The 25705-nt window shown below is 31.4% G+C and overlaps 1 pseudogene; it reads left to right on the top strand.

Moving 5' to 3' along the window:
* Positions 1 to 11418: 11418 nt before the first annotated feature.
* LOC112479837 lies at positions 11419 to 11537 on the top strand (annotated as a pseudogene).
* The last annotated feature ends 14168 nt before the right edge of the window (positions 11538 to 25705 follow it).

Below are 25705 nucleotides of genomic sequence, written 5' to 3'. Positions count from 1 at the left end.
TATAGGAACAAAAATAACGTAAAATTTGAGCTATATTAAAGTAAACATAATATTCACAGCAAAGGAGGGATAACCCCAAATGTCAAGTAGGTGAAAACATATAAAGTAACTTTTTCAATTTCAGAAACTCTGTTATTGTTTTTAATTTTTAATTAGGTCAGATTTTCTTTGCAAATATTTTCTTTCTAAAATATGATTTTTTCCTGATTATAAATGTAATATATTCTTCCTGATAAAAATTTACAAAATACAGAATACTAGTATAATTGTGAACAGACCAAGAACTTGTCTTCTGAGAAATGAGTTAAAATAAAAACAACTTAATGGAACTAAACAGAAATATATTGAGTGGACTGATGGTATTAACATAACTACAGAATGTTTTCAAAACAATGTGAGTATTAGTTAGGAGGTGATTGATTAGTAAGGAAAACTAAGGAGAAAAAAAGGAAGCCAGAAAAAATATTTTGACTATGTCCATACTTCTAAGTAATAGCATTGGAAGAAGCTATTCAGTCAAAGCCTTGAACTTGAAATCTTTATCTCCACTGCATCCCTCATAGTGAGTGATGCAGTAGACACAGTAGGAAGACAATTTCATCCCTCTCTGAGCCAACTGAATTGGGGTCATTATATATTCGAATCAGATAACTACTTTTTTGTTCTGAATGTAGTTTGAAGTTCACCAAGTTACTTCATAATAAATAGTATTTCTATTTGTCTTCAGAGAAAAAGAATCAACTAGTAAGATTAACCACAAATGTTCAGTCTATCTGACCCCTTTACTTCTCTTATAACAAATTTATCGATATTCCTTTTAAATGTTGGTTTCTTAGGAACTCTGTGAACATGAGTCAGCATCTACTCTGAAACACTAGCAGAATCAACTATCAGGCTTGCTAAACTGTGAGAGCAAGACTTTTGATAATGCTAAATTTATCTGTTGCTAGTTAACTTCTTCCAGTATGGTATTGCTGTATACTCATTTTTTTTCCATCGGAAATTGTGCAGACAGAAGAGAAAATTAAAGAAAATTTCCTCTAGATTTAGAGGAGGTTTTGAGGGACATTTTTCATTTATTTAATAGTTAAGGCATTTATAAATATAAATTTTTCGCACTATTAGCAAAATTGAAAGTCATAACTAAGGAGACTTTATAATTTAGCTGAGACATTTAAACGAGCCCGTTCGAAGGCAGGTGTGCAAGATTTAGGAATTTTGTAAATTGATTGAATGTCTAAAATTCACATCTCAATCCCTCTTTGTTATCCTCAACAGTGCTTAATAATCTAAGGAATTTTAAACATTGTTTATAGATAACTGAGAAAGATAATGGGCTACTATAGTGGCAAGGCTAACTACTAGTTCTGACGATTAAATTGGAAACATCTAAGGAATTACATAATATTTCATTTGGAATTTATTTTGGAAGCATTTTTGTTATGGCATTAAAATTATTTTAGATAGAGTTTTATAGGAGATGTAATGTTTTAATATATGGATGTACCATATTTAATTCAACAATTCCACTAATATAAGGATCTTTAGCTCATTTCTTGTATTTATTATTTTAATAAGGCCCTAGCAAATGTATTTAAATATAAAAATGCTTAGGGTTGCAAACAATAATTTTCTTAAAATATCTAAAATCTTTTCATTTGTGAAAGGGAGCTGGTTTTGGATTTCTGGAAATATTCACCAGATTACAGGTGCTGTTGTATATTGCAGTACATGAAATCAAATTTGACTTGGCTTACAGCCCTTTCAGAAATAAATTCTAATAGACTCCACCAATTATCATAATCTCCTTTCCTATCTGATATTCGGACTCACACTCATTCAAACAAGCAAGATAATTATCAACTCTGAAATTCACCTGGAAACCCATGATATCCAGGAGTATTTAAAATACTATTAACAAATATATGGCTTTTTTTTTTCAAGATTTTAAACAAGGACTGCTATTACATTTCTCATAACCTAATGAAGAGAACAGATAGAATTGTTTAAACATTTATTCTTCGATGCTAAGTATGAACAGTACTAAGGTTCTGTCATTGGATACTAGTGAATATAGTTCCATTTCTAGTTCCTGAGATGTTTTCTTCACCTTTCTTTTAAGATGCGAAAGTTTTTTGGTTGCGGATTGTTTTGCTTTTTTAGTAAAGTAATAATAGCATTTTTGATGTTGGCTTTGTATCTTAGGCTACTTTCTCAAGGTGCATTTCATCTCATTTTTTAAACCTCTGGTGATAGTTATTGGTCTCTTTCAGAGACTTATGATAGACCAAAATTCTCTGAGTATAATAGTATGGGGATTTTAAAAAATTCTAAAGTACCACGTGTGTGTGTGTGTGTGTGTGTGTGTGTGTTTATATACATATATGTAGTGGGATTTTAAAAAATTCTAAAGTACTACGTGTGTGTGTGTGTGTGTGTGTGTGTGTGTGTGTGTGTGTGTTTATATACATATATATGTAGTATTTAAAAGAATTTAGAATATATATTTAATTTTATTTAGGATATGCATTATCTTTGATATCCAGAATAAAAAACATATACTCAAACATTTACCTATAGGTTTTATCTTGAAATAAGTATTTTAATATAATACATTTCACATTTTATATCTTGCTTTTTCAGACATCATCCTTATTATCTTCTAGTAGTCTAGATATGTCATTTCAACACATAATTTTTAAAATATAGAGAATTAATTTATAACTAGGTAAATATTACTAGTTAACATGTAATACACAAGACAATATTTTCCATCAAGTGGAGTTTTTTTTCTGGTCACAGTAATTTTTCTCATTTTGGTATTGCATTTAAAAGCACAGATTCTGACATCAGATAGTGTTGGTTACATAAAATACCACTTGCTATGACCCTGGAAGAATTACATTTCTTATATCATAGTTTTCTCATCTGTAAAATATACAGAATTATAATAATTACCCATATAGTTATTAAGAAGATCACACGATATGTAAATTAACATAGTCCTAGTCAAACAAATTGATAGAGTAAATATTTGCTATTAATATTATTATATTTGGCAGAATTAGGCTTTATAAACAATGGAAAAAATGTTTTGTTCTATTTTCAACTTTTGAAATATAAATAACTATAATTAGGAGATATAATGTAGCAAATATTATTATTATTATTATTCTAAACATGGACAAATGTTCTATGGTTTGTGTTATGTTAGAATAAAACATAAACATATTTCAAATTATAATGTGCTATAGATTTTCTTAATTTACGCTGGTATGTAAAAAATAAATAACTTAAAAGCTTAGCCCCAAGTCTCCTCTCTAAATAGAATTGCCACCTAACAGATTCACTTGAAGCTTTAGTTATCATTTAGAAACATGATCTGAATTAAGTGTATCTCTGTCATTTACTGTCCTGGCTCATGCTTTTCATAGAATTATCTCAATCAATACTAATTGAAGGCTCACAGTGTGTATGGTTCTGGATGAGCTATTTTAATTTAAAAGGTAGAAACGCATTAAATACCTCTGGCATTTAGCTTAACTTGAAATAGTTTTTTTATAATCAGACTTAATCAGAACAATTTTTGTTATCTTTTTATGCATTTGTTAAAACTTTGCTTGATGATTTATTCATTCATTTATTCTAAAAACTATGATTTGTGCCATTATGAGTCAAGCACTGTGCTAATACCAGGGAATACAGAGACAATTTTATCATGGATTTTACTCTTCAGATGCTCAAAACTTAGTGGTGGAATTGGTCAAGGAACCATACATTTTACTGATATAAGTGAATAAAGTGCTTTTGGAGGATGGATGAAAGAGCATTTAACTCTGCCCAAAACAAGGACAAAAGACTTATAGGATGGAGGAGCTTTAAGAAAAATTAAATGACTTTACCTATTTTAATATCAGTAGTTAATTCCACTAGAGAAAATTTTGAAAATGAAATTAACTGAAAGATTGAATAAAACATCCATGATTCTACCACTCAAGGACAATTATTGCCCACATGTTGGTGAATATCTTTTTTTAGTGATAAAATGTGTATACGTATAAACATATATAACTCATAAAGGTATGCAAATATATACATTTCATATAACACAGTCATGGGAACACATACAATTATGCTCTGTTTAATACTTTTCAGTCTTGCTTAAAAATTTTTCTTGATCATATTTCCATAAAAACAAATATATACTTGAAGTGATTTTCTAGCAAATGACTAGAATCCCATGATACAAATATACTTCAATGTATTTTATTTAACTCATTTTATTTTGTGGAACATTTAGATGCTTTTCATTTCTCTTACTGTAATGAGCAATCTTACAGAAAAAAATTAGGAATATTGTTTATTTTTCTTAAAATAAATTTCTTAAACAAGACTTACCAAATAAAATAGTATTTTCAACACAGTTGTTAAGTATTGCCAAATAGCTCTTCAGAAACATAAACCAATTATCAACCTCACAACTAGCTTACAAGTCTACCACTATATTCATTTAAAAAAATTTATATTAATTTTAAAAACTTTATACACTTAATTCATTAAAGTAACATTTATTGAGTTTCTAGGGTTAAACAAGAACCTTCACGGTGAAAAGCTTTACTGAAAGAAAGAGTCTATTGAGTTACATGCTACCCAGAAAGAAGGCCAGGTCCTGGGGCATGCAGGCTAAGCCACCAGCAGCAGAGCTAGATGGAGAAGACGTGTCCACTGTCCTGGAGATAATGGGCACTTTTATACATTAAGTTTGAAGAAGAAACATGTAAATTGTTTTGAAAGAATTTACATTGTCTATAGATAAAGGGGGTGGGATAAGGTGAAGTAGAGCTAGTTCTAGGATAGGTACAGAGTCCATAAGGAAGAAATGTTCTCTCTTTTTGTTTGGTTGTGAGCAACTGTCCAGACAGCTTATGTGTAAGCGAGATGCGGTGGCACCTGGTAGTTGACTATTCAGTTATTCTCCAGATAATTGAGGCAATAGTCACCTGGAAATTAATTCAAAGCTTAAAAATATATTCAGGAATGTAAGAAGTCTGTTGTTGGTTTTGGCCCACAATTGTTAACTGATTAACTTCTCTTGCTTCTTCCTTCTACCCTCAGGCCTGCAGTAACTGAATTTAGGACATCTTAGATTTTTTTTCTCTTGTCACTAGTATACTATAGGCATCATGTTAAGCACTGATGATACAAAGAAATGAAGTATAGTTCCTACCATTAAGTAACTATTTGATAAGATAAACAAAATCAGATCATTTTAAAGCAACATGAAATGTAGAGATAGAGATGCACAAGGTATTTGGGGAGAACTGGAAAGGTGAAGAGATGGAGAAACATTCAGGAAAAGCTTCCAGGAAGAGGAAGTTGAATCTTAAAAAATGAAGATGCACAAGGCTGAGGAACAAGTGAGAGTCCCTGGTCATAGGTCCCTTGAATTTGGACTACATCTTGAAGATGATAAGGGAACACTTTAGTTTTAAGCTAGGAGATAAAAAGGTAAGATTTGTGTCTTAAATAAATCACTTAGTTGTCTTTATGGATAATGAATTTGAAGAGAAAGTGCCTGGAGGTAAGCAGACCAATTTCAGGGTCTTACTGTAGTATTAGCAAGAGACGCCCACTACATTCATTTTTGTTTTTTAACCCCCCCCTTTTTTTTTTACAGAAAAGAGCTAACTTTGCTTTAATTTTTATTTCTTTAATTATTATTATTATTAGAGAGCTATTTGCTTTTCTTTCTTTGCAAGTTGCCATACATATCATTATTCCATTTGTAGTGCAGTCTATATTCTTATTGATTTGTAAGGTAATATTTTTGTATATTAAAATCTAAGAGTTGGCGTTATACTACAGAAAGATTCTGTATCAAACATATTAAGGACATATGAATTCTTCATTAGATATTTTTTTTTCTGAAACTTTATGCTCTGAAGATGGACATTGTGTTTTATACATCTAGAGAGGAATATTGGTAGATGCATTTACCAAACTTATTTGATTAGGGAAATTTTTATTTTTCATTTAACACCAATTGATAGCATCAGACTCTACATAAAAGAATGTTGAATACAATATGCTCTTTGAAATGCAGGTCAAAAAATGTCTCATTCACAAATGTTTATATGTTTGTGCCTAATAAGTTTAATGTGGGTTTACTAATTGGGGCTTTACTCTTCTTCAAGAAGACATATGTTTCAGAGGTTTTTAGGTGCCTGCTGATCAGAGCCTGACTACATGTCTCTCAGTAGAGGATAAAAGGAGAAAGAGTTGCTAAAATACAGAATCCAGGGCTTTATTGCTAGGACTGTTGATTCTGTAGATTGGGCCCCAGTATCTGCATTAATAATTACAAAAACAGAGTATTTCTAAGTGATTTTTCAACCAATAACCTTAAAAAGATGTACAGCTATGAAGTCAAAAACATACAGCAGAAAAACACCTGAATTGTGACATAAGCCAAGCTAAGACTCTAAAAATTTTATGCTAGGGTCAGACATGGGAGGGAAAATAATGAAGTGCTTAACCAAGAAATAATTACCTTTTCCCTGAATAACTCTTAATGTGAGGATCCTTCTCTGAGGAATTGTGTAGTATGCTGGAGAGAGCTGGCATTAACAAACAAAGGGGAAAATCAATACACTAGAAAACAACAGCAACAAACAAACAAAATACAAAGTGGGAACTCGGAAAGATCTCTTATGCAAAGAAAGAATTAAAGGATGTAATATTCCGATAAAGGCTTTAATGACTATGATGTGGGAGTTGAAAAGGGAATAGGTATTTCTAAATAAAGAAACAGCATGAGGAAAGGAATAGGGGAAGAAAGTATGGGAAAGTGTGAAAAACTTTAGATTAAGACACAAGATGCATGAAAGAGAATCTAATAGAAATAGTGCATAATTGTGTTTGGTCAACAATAAATAGGCAGAGTTGGGTTGTGTTTGAACCCAATCCAGTGTTCAGTGGGAGAACATGCAAGTTTCTGTGTAGGAAATACATGATCAGAGAAAATAGCAATGAAGTAATTCATTTTATAAGGCTTTAGAAACAAAATTCATACTGGTTTATGATGGAATCACCAAGAATACCAATTATGTGCAGATTATCAATCTCTTCCCTCAAGGCATTTAGTAGGGTCAGTCAGCGAAATCTTAAGATCTCATTTGAAAAATCTAATTTTAAATGTTCTGGAATTAAATTATCTTAATGGTTTATAAATACAATAAGATAATTGGTATAAAGTTTCTTTGGATTACATTATAAAAATTTTCTTAAACTGGTTAAAGAACAGACAGTAACTGTCTTCTTGACCAAGAAGCTCAAACAGCAGCAGAGCTACCTTTTAAACTGCTATGAGTGTATTCCATGTAAACAAATTTCCAAAACTGTCCAAATATTTACAATAAGCTACCTTGTGGTTAATTTGTCTTAAATGTGAAGAAAACCACCCTTCTCTGAAATAGCTTTGGTTAAGTAGCAGTTAGAATCTGTATTTTCATTAAAATTTCTCACTGATAAGTGAATGCTTATGTCTTGATTTCACTTTCCGAGAATGCAATATTGAAAGTTGTCTACAGATACAAAGCCAGACCTGAATTCTGGAATATTTAATGCTACTATATGCTTACATTTAGTTCAAACAATTCTATGCAAGGGTAATCCACTCGACTGTTAGATTTTACTGCAGGTGGGTTTGGAAGAGAACTAATTTGGGTCCAGGATTAGCAGGATGTGTTAGAAGGAACAATTCTCTAGATTGCTGATTTTGATGTTAATAACCCAGATGTTAGTAAAAGCTGCCAGCTGGGAACACAATGACCAAATTCTCTGCATATGCACTCTAATGATGATGAGTGAATCATTTGACCACAACTAGCATTCTTGGCTTAACTGACTATCAAGGCTTGTAACCTCATTGCCTCAGTTTAAGAAACAGTGTAGAAATTGGGTGCTATTTAAAAATTCACTGTCTGTTGTTTGTGCACATCCAAAATATACTTTGCCTTTGTGTTTTGATTTTTTCATAAGGAATAGACTTCAGTTATGCATAAAAAGTCTAACTTTATTTTACTTCTGCTCTAGAGAAATAAAGAAATGTAGCATGGTGATCTACAGACACCAGCCCCCAATTGCATCCCTACCCAACTCTTAAAATAAATGCTTCATGAAATCATTTGAATCAGATATAAAAGGGCCAACAATTGAAATGGTGGTGCTTTGTCTGTCTTATCCTTTATTACTTGGCAATAAGAAACTAGATAAATTAAAGATATAGTAAAATAAAGCTTATTCAGCAAGTAAAAAATGAAGTAAAGCAAAGGTAATAAATATGCTGGTCATTTTTACACAGCTGTTTTAGTTGTATTGTATACAGTCTAAAACTGTATATCAGTCACACCTGGGTGTCTTTTTCTTTTTTGTAATCTAAGACAATGAAATCTATAGCTACACTGCCTCATATTTTCCTGCTAACATGTTTTCCATTATGTAGATAAAATCCATTGGGAAGATACTTAAAATCAAACCACTAAAATCCATGTAGAATTCAAACTTAACTCATAATAGTCAAGTTGTTTGTTTTTCTTTTTTCGGGTGGTGAAGAAAAAAGGAAATTTATGTAATTAGAATAATTTTTCAAGCTTAATAGTATGTGAATGTTTTTCAATAGCTAATCTAAATCCTTGAGAGCAAGATGTGATCTAAACACTAAGTAGATCATCAACTTCTCAAATATATTGATTTATATATAAATGAAAATATAGAAATTTTATAGTCAATCATATTCTATAAATTCTCATCTTTTTGCATAGCATGAAAACATTTCAGTGCTTCTGAGATTGATGAAGAGAAATGTCTCATTAAATAACATTGAGCCCCATATAGTATTAAAAAACCACATGGACAGTGCTATAAAAACTTATTCCTAATATCAAGCAAAGAGAAATTTCTGTATAGAAACTAGAAAATTTGACAGCTAAAAGCAGGATAGAAAATCTCTTATGTTAAATAGTTTTTTAAAAAGTTTCTTTATATAGAATTTATATAATATTTTATCACATAAACTAGTAAGAAACCAATGAGCTGTATGTAACACAATATGGCTAACGTACATTTTTTCTTGATGTTAAATGTTTCAAGCATATTACACCAAACCATGATATTTGCAATAGGTTTTGAGTAGATGCTAATTAGCAAGCTAAAGAAGTTCTTTTTTATTCTTAATTTTCTGAAGATATTTCTTTATTAGTGATAAGTGATTTTCTACATTCTTTAAAATAATTAAATGTATTTTCTTCTTCAATCTATTAAAAGCATGAGTTATATTATTAAATTTTCTAAGTCTAAATAATCTTTGAAGTTCAAGGATTAAACCTTACTTGGCAATAATATTTTTATGTATATATTTTGGATTTGATTTGCTAATATTTACTTGAGATTTCTGCAAGTATGACACTGGTGAATTGGGCTACATTTGTTATTTTGCATTCTTTCCTTGTCCTATTTTTGTATTAAAATAAGATAAGCCAGATTCTGGACCATTTGTTGAAGTTTTGGTAATACTTATAAATCTTTAAATTCTTGTGCCTTTTAGGGTGGATTTAAAAAAAAACTATTGATTAAAATTCTTAAGAAGTTATAGATAACTGTGTGTATTGTATTTATACTTTAGTCAATCTTGGAAGCTTATTTCCCATAAAATTGTCTTGGAATAATTTATTTACATACTGTTAATCATGATTCCATTAGGATTACTCAATCATTGATGAATTGATTGATAGCTATTTGAAGACTCTGAAAAATAATCAGAAACAGATAGATTGAGGACGGACACCAGAATTTAATGTGCCACTGAACCAGTGTTGAGTTTACAATGTTACAACATACTAAGATGTGTGCAAATGAGAACTGTGGAAGAGGCAGAGAGAACTCAAGAGAAATCCTTTAGTTCTGACTCTAGGAGCGGGAAAGGGAACTCCTCAGCTCAGAGAAAGTGAAATCCTGTTTTATCATTCTTTCATTCTTTTTCCTGTATTGTCTTGCTCCCCCGCCCCAAAGAAATTTTATGGTGGCAGCTGTGACAGCAGTTTAAGAGTAGTACCACTGTGATCCTGCAGAACCTCAAACTCCGAGGGTGTGTAACCTCCTTGTCTGTGTGTTGAAGATGCAGTTACAAGACAGCAGGGAAGAATCTCATTGCTTTTTATTTGTTTGTTTGTTTGTTTTTTTGTTTGTTATTCTCTGTTCTTTTGCCACTTGGCCCTGGGCATGATACATCTATGGATGTGAAAGGTTTTCTGGTCAGAGGAATTTAAAGAAAAAAAAAAAGAATTTCAGGGAACTAGAAATTATCCGAATGATTGCATAAAGCAAGAAGCTCAGGAGAATTACCCATAAAGTTGTTAATGAACTCCTGGGATTTCTCAATTTATACATTACTAGACCTATTTTTATATACCAAAGACTTTAAGACTGAGCTAATGCACAGACTTTATACAGATGTCAGATGAATCAGTGAGTGGTGCGCACATGGGACAAATCTGAATAGCAGTGCAAAATCTATGAAAATTGAACTGATCACAGCACAGAGTAGGTGGCTTAGAAATTGTAGCTTGTCTATCAAAACATTCTGACCTACAGGTTGATTGCCCATCAACAGTCAAAAAAATTATCAATATTATTCATAGAACTTATATAAGACCCAGAGGCTTATAATGTAATGTTCAGAATGGCCAGGATACAATCCAAAATTACTTGGAATGAAAAAAAAAATTATGAAAATCTCAATATTTAATGAAAAAGAAAATTAACAGTTCCCAAAAATAAGATGACATAAATGTCTGAGCTATCTGAGGATATTTTTAAATCAGTAATTATAAAAATGACAAATGAACAATCATAAGCATTCAACAAATTAAAAAGAAAGTATCAGCAAAGAAATAAAAGGAGAATAAAATGAAAACTTTAGAAAAGGCAAATAGAAACTTATTGAATAAACTCAGGAGTAAAATGGAGGTGACAAAGGAAAGGTTCAGTGAGCTTAAAGATAGATCAATAAAAATTATCCAATCTAAAGAGCAGAAGAAAAAAATATTGAAAAATGAACAGAGCTTCAGGACCTGCTTCATAATAAAAGGTCTAATGTTTGTTTCATCAAAATCCCAGAAGGAAAGAAGAAAGAGTAAGAAGCTAAAAAAATATTGAAATTGCTGAAAACTTCCGAGGCTTGGCGAAAGACACATACTTAAGATTTAAGAAGCTGAGCAAATTCTTAACAGTATAAACTCAAAGAAATCTATGTCCAAACACAGTATAATCAAACTACTTATAAAGACAAAAAACATTGATACAGGCCTAATTCACTGACTAAATTTTAACAAAATATGAAATTAACAAATGGAAATTCAGGTCTCCAGCCATGCCGCCCTGAAAGTGCCCTATCTCGTCTGATCTTGGAAACTAAGCAGGGTCGAGCCTGGTTAGTATTTGGATGGGAGACCACCTAGGAATACCAGGTGCTGTAGGAGTTAAATAAATAAATAAATAAATTTCTAACCTGGATATTATAAAGAATACTTAAAATAATTCTTGGATGAGAAATCAAATAGAAACTATAAACTACTTTCAGTAGAATTACAATGGTAGTTTTAAATATTAAAATCTACAGGAAGAAGCCAAAGTTGCCATTGAAATTATTGCCAATATTTGAACAAAAGCTGCTACCCAGAGTTAGCCAAACGCAAAGTTAAGGCCAAGTCTTCTCAAGACTTTTGACTCCAACTGCTAGGAGTTAAGATCTAATTGCAAAGTTAGAAGGAAGAGTCCACGTAAGTTTATCCTTACTTCTAACACCAACTACAAGTTCAGGGGTTTCCTCAAACCACTCTCAGGTTCAATAATTCACTAGAAAGACACAGAGAACTTACTGCAAGTTAAGGCCAATTCTACTCTTCAGGGGTAGAAGTACGGATTGTTTTTATCAAGAAAAAACTGCCACTGAAGATTTTTAAGCCAAGAAGTAACATGCTGAATCTGTATTTTATACTGGTAACTCTACTGTATATGGAGTTTGGATTAGAGAAAGAAGGAGGCAGGAAGACATGTTGACTGAGTACTGATAAAACAGGAATATTTACTTGCTTATTTCTAATATGTAATGATATCTGAATGTGGTTTATCTGAGTTAATTTCTCTGATTTTAAAATTAATTTTAGTTAATTATCTTACATTTGCCTATTAGCATAATTTGATCTAATTACATGTTTAATGTAAATAGCTCTAATCACATAATTTGTATGTGTTAATGACATAATTAGATGATGCACAATTATAATTTTAATGATGTCATAAAATCTTTATAAGGCATGGCTAAACATAAGCCTACCACACAACAGGGTTGTGCCCCTTGAGATCAGAGACTATGGGAAGTGGAAGGGACCATATATTGTCTTCTTCAACCCACTCATTTAACAATAATATTTTACCAGAGTATGAAATGGACATTTGTGTAGCATGTTTCTAAATTCATTTTTCATTTCTATACACTAAGCGAGATTAGTTTTTTAAAAAATAAAAGGGAATAGGACCTTCAAAGAATGCATTGATCCTATGAAAGGAGAGGAATTTCTTGAGATAAAGATTAGATTGATACATGGAATGGTTCTCAGTTCATTTAGTTAATTAATTAATTAATCTGACATTTACCAGAAAGCCACTTAATCTAGGATTTTACTCCAGGTCCACTTGACCACAGAAACATTAAGTCTAAAACTATATATTTCACTGCCTCTCATGAATAAGAACTGATCTACAATAATAAAAGGGAAAGTATACATGAATCATATAACACAATGCAGGATGTTCTATAATAGGACAAAGAATAAACTAGTATTATAGAGGAATGAATAATGAAACGTGCTTTCAGAAATTTGTAAAGGTTTTATAGAAGGATGATAAGGGAGTTACACCTTAAAAAGGAAGCAGGAATTTAACAGATAGAGTAGAGGAGAAAGGCAGTTCTGTCAGAAGTAGAAATTTTTTCAAAGATAAATTATTATTCCAAAGCCTGGTGTGTCTGAGTGCCAAACCAGGACTTGTGTGGAGAGAGTGATGATGTTGGACATTTAGTTTGGGGCTAGACTATAAAATAAATCATTTGCCATACTAAGAGTTTGAGTTCTGCTTTATGTACAATGAAAAATTGATAAAGACTTTTAAATCTAGAAAGTTATGTGATCAAAATTGTGTTTTAAAATGATAACTCTGGAGACAGTGTGAGGGTTGCTTGGAAGCACAACATGAGTTTATAAAACAATGAGACATAAAGTATTTAATAATTAGTTTAAATAAACTAGTGGGGGTGAACTGAAGATACAGAAATGGACATGTATTTTTCAGTGATATTATAAATGTAAAATAAATACAGATAGAGATCAAATATAATATAGATACAGGAAGAGATAAAATTAAGACTTATTAGCACAATGAATGGAAAATAATAATGAGAAGGGGCAGAGAAGAATCATCATTAAACTGGATAGATAGTAATGTCAGTAACCAAGGTAAGAAATAGGGCAACAAGAACAGACTTGGGAATTGAGTGATTTTGGTACATCTGTTGAAAATGTGGTCCAGTTAAGAGTATATTTTCAGTCAGACAATATTTTTCACAGTTCAGTCATTTGACTATCATCTTCACAATTTTCATCAAATCTTATTATCTGTACTATAAGTTGCTTAATGCTTACTTTTAAATTGATTCACATTTTTGTCTACATATATTTAGTTTAAAAATAAGATTTAGTACCTGTGTCATTAATGAAAACAAGCGTCATCAATTGTCCTCTAGGAAGTCAACATTAAAATCAGGGAATACATAAAAACATATTCAAAATTTTCAACTAAATGTATACATCATTTATCATCATTCTAATAACTTATCAAAAAAGATTTTGTTCCTGAAAATCTTTTTCCTAAAGAATAAATCTCTTTAAAAAGTGTTATTTTGCTTAGTCTGTGTTTAAAATGAAGATGAGGTTCTATATTCATATAACGATTTCAATGTTTAGTTCTGAAATTCACTGACATTGTGAAAATATATTCATGTTTTTGTGGTGAGAAAGACTGACATGATTATCCAGACTATAATTTAACTTTTTACTAAGGATCAGAGCTCTTTGAGCAGTAAGGAAGGAGGTGGGATGCAACCTGGTGACTGCCTTCATCCTCTTTCCAAGAAAAGAGATTTCAAGAAACTTATTGTGAAATAATAAGAAATATATTTTGTTCTCTTCCTCTAGTTCCTGACACAGGGCTTCTTAAACACTAGTAAATAGGAGTGCTATGAGAATTTTTTGTTCTAATATTTAGTCTTTGACCCCAGTTCCAGGCATGAATCTCCTTGGAATTTCCTGGGAGTTAGGAGAGTCTTTTTTCTAATGTGGTGACTCTGGGTGGACTCCTGAATGGGAGTTGGTCACTGGAAAGGAAAAGCCATGACTAGAAGCTTGGAATTTTCAGCCCATCTCCCATTCTCTAGAGGGGAGAGGGGCTGGAAATGGAGTTAATAATTAATCATGTCTACATGATGAAGCCTCCATAACATTCCAATAGTTTGGGGTTTGGAGAACCTCCAGATTGGTGAACACATGCATGGACGGGAAAGATGGCACACACAAACTCTTCAGGGATAAAAGGTCTCCCATGTGGGACCCTCCCAGACCTCTCCCTATGTATCTCTTCATCTGACTGTATATCTGCAACACATTCTTTAGTAAACTGGTAAACATAAGTAAGTATTTCCCTGAGCTCTATGAGCTGTTTCAGCAAATAATCAAATCCAATGGGGAGGAAGTCATGGGAACCTCCGATTTGTGGCCAAACTGGCAGAAGTGGATAACCTGGAGACCTACTACTTGGAACTGGCATCTGAATGGGGGGGATAGTCATTTAAGACTGAGCCCTTGATCTGTGGGATCTGATGCTATTTCCAAGTAGATAGTGTCAGAATTGAATTATATTGTAGGACACCCAGCAGAATTGCTTGGTGTGGGAAAAACCCTACACATCTGGTTTCAGAAATGCTCTGAGTGTGGTAGTAGTGTGAAAGTAAAGGAGAAACACGGGATTCATGTGGATTTTTTCTAACACATTTTTAAAAACCACTCCACTATCTTTTCCTCCACTTCCCAGAGCCTTCAGTGTCTACCAGAGTCAGAGACTAGCCCTGGGGATAAGGCAAGAACTTGAAGCATGAGCTGCCTTTGTGCTGCCTATGCCTACTGCAGCCCCAATTCAGGGAAGAGCATGGTGGTCAGAGCTAAGTATTAACAAAGAGCACTCATTGTTGTCCTACAGCCCTGCCTTGCAAGGCCATAACAGAATCAAAGCCATCAATGAACTATAAGCACATGTTTGTAGAGACCTCGCAGCTCAGCCTAAACCTAAAATCATCTCCCGAGTCACAAGTGATGTGGACACCACCTCTTCAGAAATACTGCAGCGACTAGAAATGCAACAAAAACTAAAAGAAGGCTGGAGTTTAGCTGTGAAGGACTGGGATCCAGTAGTAATTGTGATCGTGAGAATGGATTGATAAAGATTTTGGATACATTAATATCTAACCTATCTTATCTCTCTGTGACTAAGGGCCATTTGTGTATTATCATGTTCGATCTGTCCAATTTTCCATTATATAGTTGATTTTATTTTATTATCCTGCACAAATCTTAGTTTGCTATCTAAGAATTTCAGATACATATATGTATGTGTGTATCCATGAGTAGTGGTTGCTGTTGTTCAATTGGAAATTGATATCTGCAAATTAAAACTGGAAAAATTTGTTCTTGAAATGAATCTGAGGAGTAACAAGTATAAATATATTTTTGGAATGGCAACATTTCAAATTAGTGTTATCCTTGTTTATATTTATGTACACTCATATTATGTAAATATCTACCAGAGACTTTAAATTTGTTTAGACATGAGGAATTTACATTGATCTCACAAGAGTATGATAGATACGAACTGATACTTTAAAAATGCATAATATTTGCATTAGTGTGACTGAAGAAGTTCCTCTGGAGCTATTACCTTTCATTGTTTCAAATCTTAATTTTTGTAAAATACCTAATCACACTTTAATCAAAATTCTCGGTTTCCTAGGAACTGTTCCATTTTCCCTAGGAAATCACATAAATTGCATTATAAATGCATATTTTATGTTCAAATTATTTCTGAAATGAATACTTGAGAAATTAGGGGTCAATATAAACTGAGGTAAGAATTTCAATCATAAGATTTACCACAGTTTAACAACCTACTTTTTCTTTGATCAATATGTAAAATAATGATGATAACAATTATTATTATTTACTAGTATTTTATTTCCACAAATTTATCATGATTTGTATTAATTTATAATGTTACTTTTATTTTTATATCTTATTTTTGTGAAGATTTTCTAGAAAAAGACAAAGCATTAAAAATATAACAACAAGCAAATAAAATAATTTAAGAGAAAAGTAAATTCTCAAGCTTGATATTCTCATCAGATAATTGTTCATCTTGATTTAAATCTCATTCTACCTGGTTTCAGCCGTGGCACTTAGTCTAAGTGGTATTTAGCCAGTATTTTTAAGATCTGCTGTTCTACTCTAGAGTATAGCATAAATTAGCAATTTGGGTGTTATTTTTTTAAAAAGGTAGTTTTAAGAACTAAATTTCCATTTGTTTTACATTTATTCTCATACCAGTTTCGTACATATTTTGGTTAAAATTATACCAAGATATTTGAACTTTTTGTGAACTCTCATAAATGAGATTGATTTAATATCCTGATACTTTAGTAAATTCTTGTATTTTTGCAGTAGGTTTGTAAAAAGTTGAAGGTCTTGGATTTTCTGGATATGCCTTTTTATCAAATGCAAATAGATATATTTAAAACTTTTCCTTTCCAATATTTTTTACTTTCTCCCCCCAAACCAATTGCTTTCTCTTTGCTTTAATTGCTTTTGCTAATCCAGACATTATATTTAAAAAAAAATGTCATAATAATAACTTCAGATTTTAATGAGGAATGTAGTATTTCCCCATTAAGTAAGATATGAGTAGCTTTTTGTCTCTATGTGTCTGTGTGCTTTGTAAATGTGCTTTTATATATTGGTATATATTCAGATTAAGGATGTGTCCATTGATACCCATTTTATTGAGTGTTTTAAAAAACATTTGTTGAGAATTTTCTGGAATCTAAAGAAGTAATCTTATGATTTTTCTCTTAAATCTGCTAATATAACTATTAATTGATTTTCTTGATAAAAATTAATTCTTGCTCTGCATTCTGAAATAAACCTAACTTGGTATCATTATAATATCATTTGATTTTCAAATACCTTGCTTAATACTTTACATTACTATTCACAGTAGTATTTTTCTTCCTTTTGTTCCACTGTTATCAGGTTGCTCCATAAATTTTTCTTATGTTGCACTTCATTTAAATAGTTAAGTAGCAGAGATACTATTTAAGTTTTTGGATATTTCGAAGAATTCTCAGAAACCACAAGAGACTGGTCATTTGGGGTGTGTGTTGGGGGGGGTGGTCTTTAAAAATTTTCTCTATTTCTTTTAGGAATATTTTCTTCTTAGACATTAGATCTCCATTAGGATATTATGTATTCCAAAGATGTATGCAATTCATCTTAATTTTCAACTTTATTTAGATAGATTTGCACAATGTCATTATTATAAGGTTTTTTATTTCAATGTTTGTTTTCCAGTTTTTATTTTTTATTTTATATATCTATGCTTTCACTTTTTCAAATGAAATTACCTAGTGGCTTATTTGTTATTATTCTTAAGAATCAGATTATTTATTTATTAGGTCTATATTTCTCTTTTCTGTTATTATTTTCTGCTTTTAATCTTTATTCTTCTTTTTACTTTTTTTACCTTTTTAAGGTAATTGCTTATTTATTATTTTAATAATATAATTTTTATTAATGTATGTATTTAAGGTCACACATTATTTCCTCTATTTTCCTAACCATACCCTAATCTTGCTTTTAGTCTTAGCTCTGATTTTAAATATTGAATAGCAATGAAAAGAACCAACAATAAAAACAAAGTAGAAAGAATCAGAGAAAAAGTGATAAATATAGAAGACAGGCAAAGAAGATTCAAAATAGTTATAAATGTCTAAAAAGAAAAAAATAAACCAATGTGAATCACAACTCAAATTTACAATTATAATTCGAGAAAAATTTCATGATATTATCGTGGACCTGATTCCTGAAAAATTCCATTGGGGGTCTTGCCTGGGAAAATCGACCCAGAATAATACTAGATGTTAAAATAAAGGACAAAAAAGTAATTATAAAGGAAAAAAATAAATTTATTATCTGTTATCTTCACAGCAACATATATTTAAGACAACATTGGAACAATCTTTAAAACAAACTTAAAGAGTGTGACTATTCTATAAAATAAATGAAAATCAAACTTTTCAACAGAGGAAACACAGAAGAAAGTAATGAAATTCAAACATAATACAACATGAATAAAATAAAACTTACCTTCAATCGCATATGTGAAATAACACCTTATATCAAAAAGTCAATGGTTCAGAATAAAAAACTAAAGTAGGATAGAGAAGCTATTATAGTCGTTTATATAATTTTGACTTTGAAATATATACATTAAAAAATAACATCACGTAACATTAAAAATACAGAAGTAAAGCCTTGAAATTAAGAAAAAATGAAAACATATGTATCTATGCACAAAACAAGCACAGAATTATTTCAAGAGGTGTTTGGATACAGTACTTTGCTTCGTCATAGCTGGACATAGTTTAGGCCTACAAATAACTGCATTTTCAGGACTTTTACTATTTGTAGTAATTGTGGGATTTTTATTTGAAATTATTTTATGTAAATTCCATAAAAAATCAAATAAATTGATATATTAATGTTACTAGAGCCATCATCTTTCAGTTTAAAAGAAATGCAATTATAAACTCAGGAAGACATGAAAAAATACTGTCCTTATTTTGGAACATGGAATTGGAAATATCAGTATTAATTCATATTAATTTATTTAATCTACTCAATAAAAGGGCTTAATAGCAATGTCATTTCAGCAGCATTGAGAACACCTAGTGCCCAAATATTCATTGTCCAATAGGACCACTCTTTATGGTTAATTCTTTTTCTGGCTCTGGATATAGTTTGTGTATGGAGAGCATAATTTATCCATCACCCTCAGATAATAAAAAGTTCTTCTGTCTCTTTAATCAAATCTCACTCTGTTCAATAATAATGTCCAGCTCCGTGTAATTATCAACACTCTAATTTTAATTTTAATTTTAATCCCCTGCCCAGTTTGAGCCAGCTGTAGGCAACAGGACTGCATGGGATTCACATCGATGTTCATAGCAGCATTATTCACAGTGGCCAGGACCTGGAAGCAACCAAAGTGTCCTATGATAGATGACTGAATAAAGAAGCTGTGGTACATATATACAGTGGAATATTACTCGCCATAAGAAGAGAAGAAATACTGCCATTTGCGACAACATGGGTGGACCTTGAGATCATCATGCTAAGTGAAAGAAGCCAGACAGAAAAAGTTGAAAACCACATGATATCACTTATATGTGGCATATAAACCTAAAAGCAACAAACGAACAGGACAAACAAACAAATAAATTGGACATGGACAATAAACTAGTGGTTACCAGAAGGTAGAGGAGAGAGGAGAAGAAGGTAGATGGGGTAAAGGGGGTCAAATATGTGGTGGCAGAAAGAAATCTCACTATGGAAGGTGAACACACAGTGTAAATATATACTGTTAAAGTGTACAGCTGAAACTTATAAAAAAAGGTCATCAATTAATTTTTAAAAAAAGAAAAAAAAAAAGACAGCATGGGAAAGGGAAAAGTGATCAGATTATTCTCTGTCTTGAAATCTACTCATACCTTTCTTCCTAGCTTGCTAACTGTAGTTCTGACATACCCAGCATGAAACATGCAGGGAGGAATAAAAGTCAACGGACCAGGGAATTCTCCTTTAACTTTCTGGTTGTAAACTGGATTTGGCAACTTCTTATAGGGTATGTGACTAAAGACATGCTGAGGGGACTCTGTAGTTTCCTCATGAGCTATCCCCTTCCTGGTAGACCAGCCTCCAGCTGCCTCTGGACAATCAGTAATGAGGAAACCTCCACAGCATTTGTCTACTGAGTTATCCTTTCTCTCACAGATAGCCTTCTTTGGAAATATAAAACAACAGCATAGTTTCTCTTCCATATGTGATTCTTAACTGACTCTCTAATCTGCTGGCTTACGTTGCTTTAGCCAGAACCTTGCATTTTAAACAAATTCAAAATAATTATCGCAGTTTTACAAAAGAATTACATAACTCTTTTCTTGGTGTCTCCAATCTCATTTAAGGGTTAAAACTAGGTAGTCATCTAAAGACTACATCAGTTTTCAGTCACCTCCCTTGGAAGTCCACCCTAGAGGGCCTGGCATACCTTTGGGGAATATGGGAATAGATGATGCCTATTGTCTTTGAGCCTCAGACAAAACTAAAACTGAAGACATTTCAACTTAAATAATCTATACATTTTAATGTGTTTTGCCATGGAATATATTACTGCACTTAAGCTAAATGGTATTTGCTATTTAAAGTTCTGGTTTTGCACTAACATCTTGGGAAATGATCTCTTGTACATCTATCTGTCTTATCATTTACTGATCAAATCAAGTTGGAGAAAGGAAGATTCTTCAACAACTCTTTTCCAGTTATTAGTTTTACGCAATAACACAATAAATTCATCATTGTCCTTGTTAGTATAGTGCCAAATGAAAATGACTTATTTAACTTAGCATTTGTTTTTATTTTCAGAAAGAGAAAAAAGAACATCTAAATATTATTTCTTGATTTTGAGGTAACCTCTGTTCTCACACACTTTATAAGGATCAAGACATTCAGTTTGGAACAGGGCCTTAGATTTCGAAGCAGTATTTAATCTCTTCTCTACAAACCTTCAAATAGTTGTAAGATGCTTTTGGTCCCAGAGTAAGAAAATGCTATTTGTTTTTCACAATACCCTAGCCTTTCTTGAAGCTGCTTCTTGATTAAGTTGCCAGAAAGAGTGCACACGATCATTCAGTATGGCTATCAAAGATGTGATTCTGTAACTCCTCAGTGTACTCATGTACAATATTTACAGTGCCAGTGGTCACAGGAACATATCAGTGACAAACTGTTATTTACAATCAAATCGTATTTCTAACCCTGTCTGTCCCACTTGAGTCTGACAGAAGAAAATAGTATAGTTGATTAAATTTATGTTTATCAGAAGGTCAGGTCAAATGAAGCTTGGAAAAGCTTTCTTCTTCTAGATATCTAACTTAGCTACAATGATATAAATATTATCAATATCAAGAGAATAAAACAGTAACCTAATTTCTATTCAATTACATATCCAGGCAAGTATTCAAAATGGATATATATGTGTTATATATTATATATTCATAAATAAGATTTTCTTTTCACCATGCCATCAATATTGCTGATATCAATATCTAATGTACTCAGTTGACCTATTCACCTTTGCCAGTGATTAGTTTCAGGGTGGGGCAAATGTCCAAATTTTGCCAATGAGAATAAAGGGAAATCATCTGGGTGACTACTGAGGAAGATTTTTCTTTCTGCTAAAACGTCAAGTAGAAGAAACAATCACTCTCACTCTCTTCTTCCTTCCTTTGGTTGTTGGTATGAGAGAACATGATTTTCTAAGTTGAGACAGACATGCTGTGGCCATGACAGGAGATAGTTTTAATGCATTGAGGACTGCAAAGCAGAGAGATAAAGAAAGACCTGGGTTCATATTAAAATCACCAACCGCAACTCAGGAACTGCCTAACTTTGGGCTTCTTGGAATGTGGGAAAATGAATGTGTTGCTTAAGATATTTTTATTTGAGTATTTTTTAAACTCAAATTTGATTGTACCTTAACTGATATACCCCATTTACTTACTTGTTTGTTTGTTTGTTTGTTTGTTTTGAAGGTGCAATCATTATATTAGTGGGCATTTCTATAAGGAAGAGAATAAAATAAAGCATAGTGGTGGGATCAGTTTGGTGAAGGTGGATGGCATAGGTGCACACAGTTACTCTACATTATTTTGCATCAATAAAGAGATATTAATGTAGGATTAGTTAGCCATCTCTAAATGCAAGGAGAAAAGGAGCAAATCAATATTCTCTTATATCTTGCCATCTTGTTTTCTGAATTGTGTTTATAGACTTCTTCCAAGCCTCTGGTAGTTAGTCTTTAAATGTGTAGGCTTTTGATATATATATATCAGTTTTAATTAATTTATTTATATATATATCAGTTCTAATTCACAGAAGGAAATGTTTTTAAAAATTCTAATTCCAACTCACAAAGGGGATTTCTGAAATGTACAATATTCACTTGCCAATCTCTCTTTTCTTGGATCTTAAAAGCAGACATAATTCTCATTTACAATATTTTTCTCCTGTTAAGTGGAAAGAATGAAGATGTATTACGGGTGTTTCAATTCTGTTAGCTTCACCAGTGGTTGCTGTGTGGCTGCAGATAAGCGATTACTCTTTAATAAACTGAGATGAGAATCTTAATCATTAATAAAATTTGTCAGGTGTGGCAGAATTCCAGATGCTTGCATAATTTTTCTCATCCCCCTGCTTAAGTAAAATCACCTGGGAAATACAGTTAATTGTTCGTAGCATGAAAATTCCTAAATGCAGAGTTGTAAAAAAATATAACTGATTTAATTTGTATTCAATAATTGCAGAACAAATAAGACTTGGGGAAGATGAAGAGATTAGATCAAGAATTGGTTAAAATATGAAATAGTATAGATATTTGAAAATGACAGGAAAATAAAAGCAATCAATGATGGGAAATAATGATCTGTTTCTGAAAGTTGAACACTATGGCTTGGATAGGACCATGAGCAGAAACAGCATTCCTTTGTGATCCAAAGGGGCAGATATAGTGAATCAAATTAAGTGTATGTTGGCACAGTAATTTGGAATAGTTCTCCTCTAACAGATGCTAAAAGTATGGCAGTGGATCACACAAAGTATAGAAGTTTAGAATTTGTTTCTCATTCATATTAATTTAAAAAATCAAACAACTCACTGAGGAAGCACTTTATTATTAAATAATTTGGTTCATTTTATTCCTCTATTGGTAATCCCTCAGTGTCAAGAAGAAATTGTGTTTAAATAACATTAAATTCTATTTATTAGACTGTTACTTTGAAATTGTCTCTTTTTATTTGTTTCACCCAAATACTATTAAATGTGTTTTAAAGGTGATGGTAAGGAAATAAGTTTTCTATTTTTTTTAACTTTTATTTTTCATTCTTCTTACTCTAATACCTGGTATAGTGCTTTTTATGTAGTTGAAATTAAAAGATTTAAATTAGCCAATTGAATTTTTTATTGAAACTCAAGCATATATAGCAAAGTACAGCTCCATGCAATAGTTTTTTATTTAACTAACTTGTTACAGAGTAAGTTTGAAATATAAATAAATATAAATTAATATATTTGAAAAGTATGAACATTTGTTAAGCACACAAATTCATCTTCCACTATTTCAGTCTAAACCCCTAATAACAAGTTGTAGCTGTTAAAATTGACAGAGAAGTTGCTAAGTGTAAAAGTTGTTGACAGCTTTAAACAGCTATTTTCTAAGATGTCTTTTCTATATACTTCGGACAGCCAAGTTAAACATTTTTTTACTGTTAATCTTAAGAAACTATAGCATTACAAGCTTTACAAGAAGGAGTGAGTGAATACACACACACACACACACACACACACACACACACACACACACACACACACATATATGTATACCTGGTGCAGTTTATTCCTCTATTGGTAATCCTTCAGTGCCAAGAAGAAATTGTGTTTAAATAACATTGAATTCTATTTATTAGACTGTTACTTTGAAATTGTCTCTTTTTATTTGTATACATATATATATATATATATACACAAATATTTTTATATGTATACATGTGTGTGTGTGTGTGTGTGTGTGTGTGTGTGTATGTATATAGTTCACTATTATATTTCTATTTTTAAAAGGATCAATTACTTGCACAAAGTGAGGTTTATACCACATTAAGTTTTCAGGACATTCACTAAGAGGGCTTTAGGAGATCTGTTCATAGTGTTTTCCTTAGCAGCAGATGATAATATTGACCTGTTTTATAGAATTATTCTGTGTAATAATAGCTAAAAATTATTTCTAAATCCTTAAGACCTGTGAAATCTTATATCAATAACCTGGTTAAGCTGCAGCTTCATTTTTCTTTTCTAATGTTAATTTATCTCTAAACTATGTTTTATTGGGAAGATTTGAAAAGTATTCTTTATATTAGAGTATATTTGAGAGAACCATATTTTGATGTAATCAAATGTATTAATAAAAACATAAAAATAAGAAAGTATTTTAAAAAGCACAAAATGTGTAAGTATGTGTGCACACATGTGTGTATTTTAATAAAGCTATTTATCAGTGTCAAACATGTAGGGCTAAGGTGAAAAATACCTTATAGTTTATCAGTCCTTGAGTTTTCCTTGCTAACATAGTTATTAACATGGATGGCTGATTTAAATGGAAGAAAAGCAATATTAATTTTAAGAAGCATTTTCATACATGCATTTTTAGTAAACCATTTATTTTTAGTGATCATAAGCTTTATGCACTATCAGTATAACATATCATGCCTGGTTTCATCAGCCATTATAAAATGTCATCTTCCAAGATGTGACAAACTCAGCAGGTTAAAATGGAGCAGTTCACTAAAGCCCTTGACTCTGGCTTTAAATAAAACTTTTCCTATTGAATAGGTAACAAAATACATTAACAAATGGAAAAAGTCAGCTAAATCCTTACTTTGCAATATTGCATAGTCAATAGTGCATACTCAAGATATTTATAAAAGCATAAAGCCATATTGCATTTCCTGTTGATATTATCAGATAAATAGAAAATATAATATAAAAATATAAATAGGTTCTCAAAAGTATAGTTTATCAGAGCACAATATTAAAATGTATAATATAAACACTGTTATCTTTTAAATTATAAAAAGAGTCATGAAAGTATAATTTCTAATAAGATTTCAGACTTCCATAACAACTATATAAGTATCAGTATGGAAAAGTTGTTATGAAATAGCAAAAAGATTCTAATTTCTAGACTTATATATCAGAACTACAACTGCTTCCTTGGAAAGCTCATATCCTAAGATGGTAGTTGCCAATGATCATTTTAAAATTGTCTTATGTCTCAAGTAGATCAAATGACAGTGTACTTTCTTCACATAATATTTAATTAGTTTAAGTTACATTATGAACTTTTTTGAGGCTGAGCATCTTTTATCAGATCTGTATAGAAGAGAGGTACACAGACTTTTTATATTTTTTAATTGGTGGTGATGTATTGTTCAAATCTATCTTATTATTTTGAATTTGCCTCAAGAGCTGCCATCATATGTGAGTATTCTCCCATGTATATTGTTTCCCTATCCAGATATATTTATTAGCCTTATGAGCAAATATAGAGTAGACTGAAGCAAGTTCTAAAGAAATCTGCAGATAAGCTTTTAAAAGCTTCATATTTA

Source organism: Pteropus alecto, unplaced genomic scaffold (assembly GCF_000325575.1).
Source record: "Pteropus alecto unplaced genomic scaffold, ASM32557v1 scaffold21, whole genome shotgun sequence".
NCBI classification, from domain to species: Eukaryota; Metazoa; Chordata; class Mammalia; order Chiroptera; family Pteropodidae; genus Pteropus; species Pteropus alecto.
Note: the sequence above shows the minus strand (reverse complement) of the source record. Positions and strands in the feature narration are given on the sequence as shown.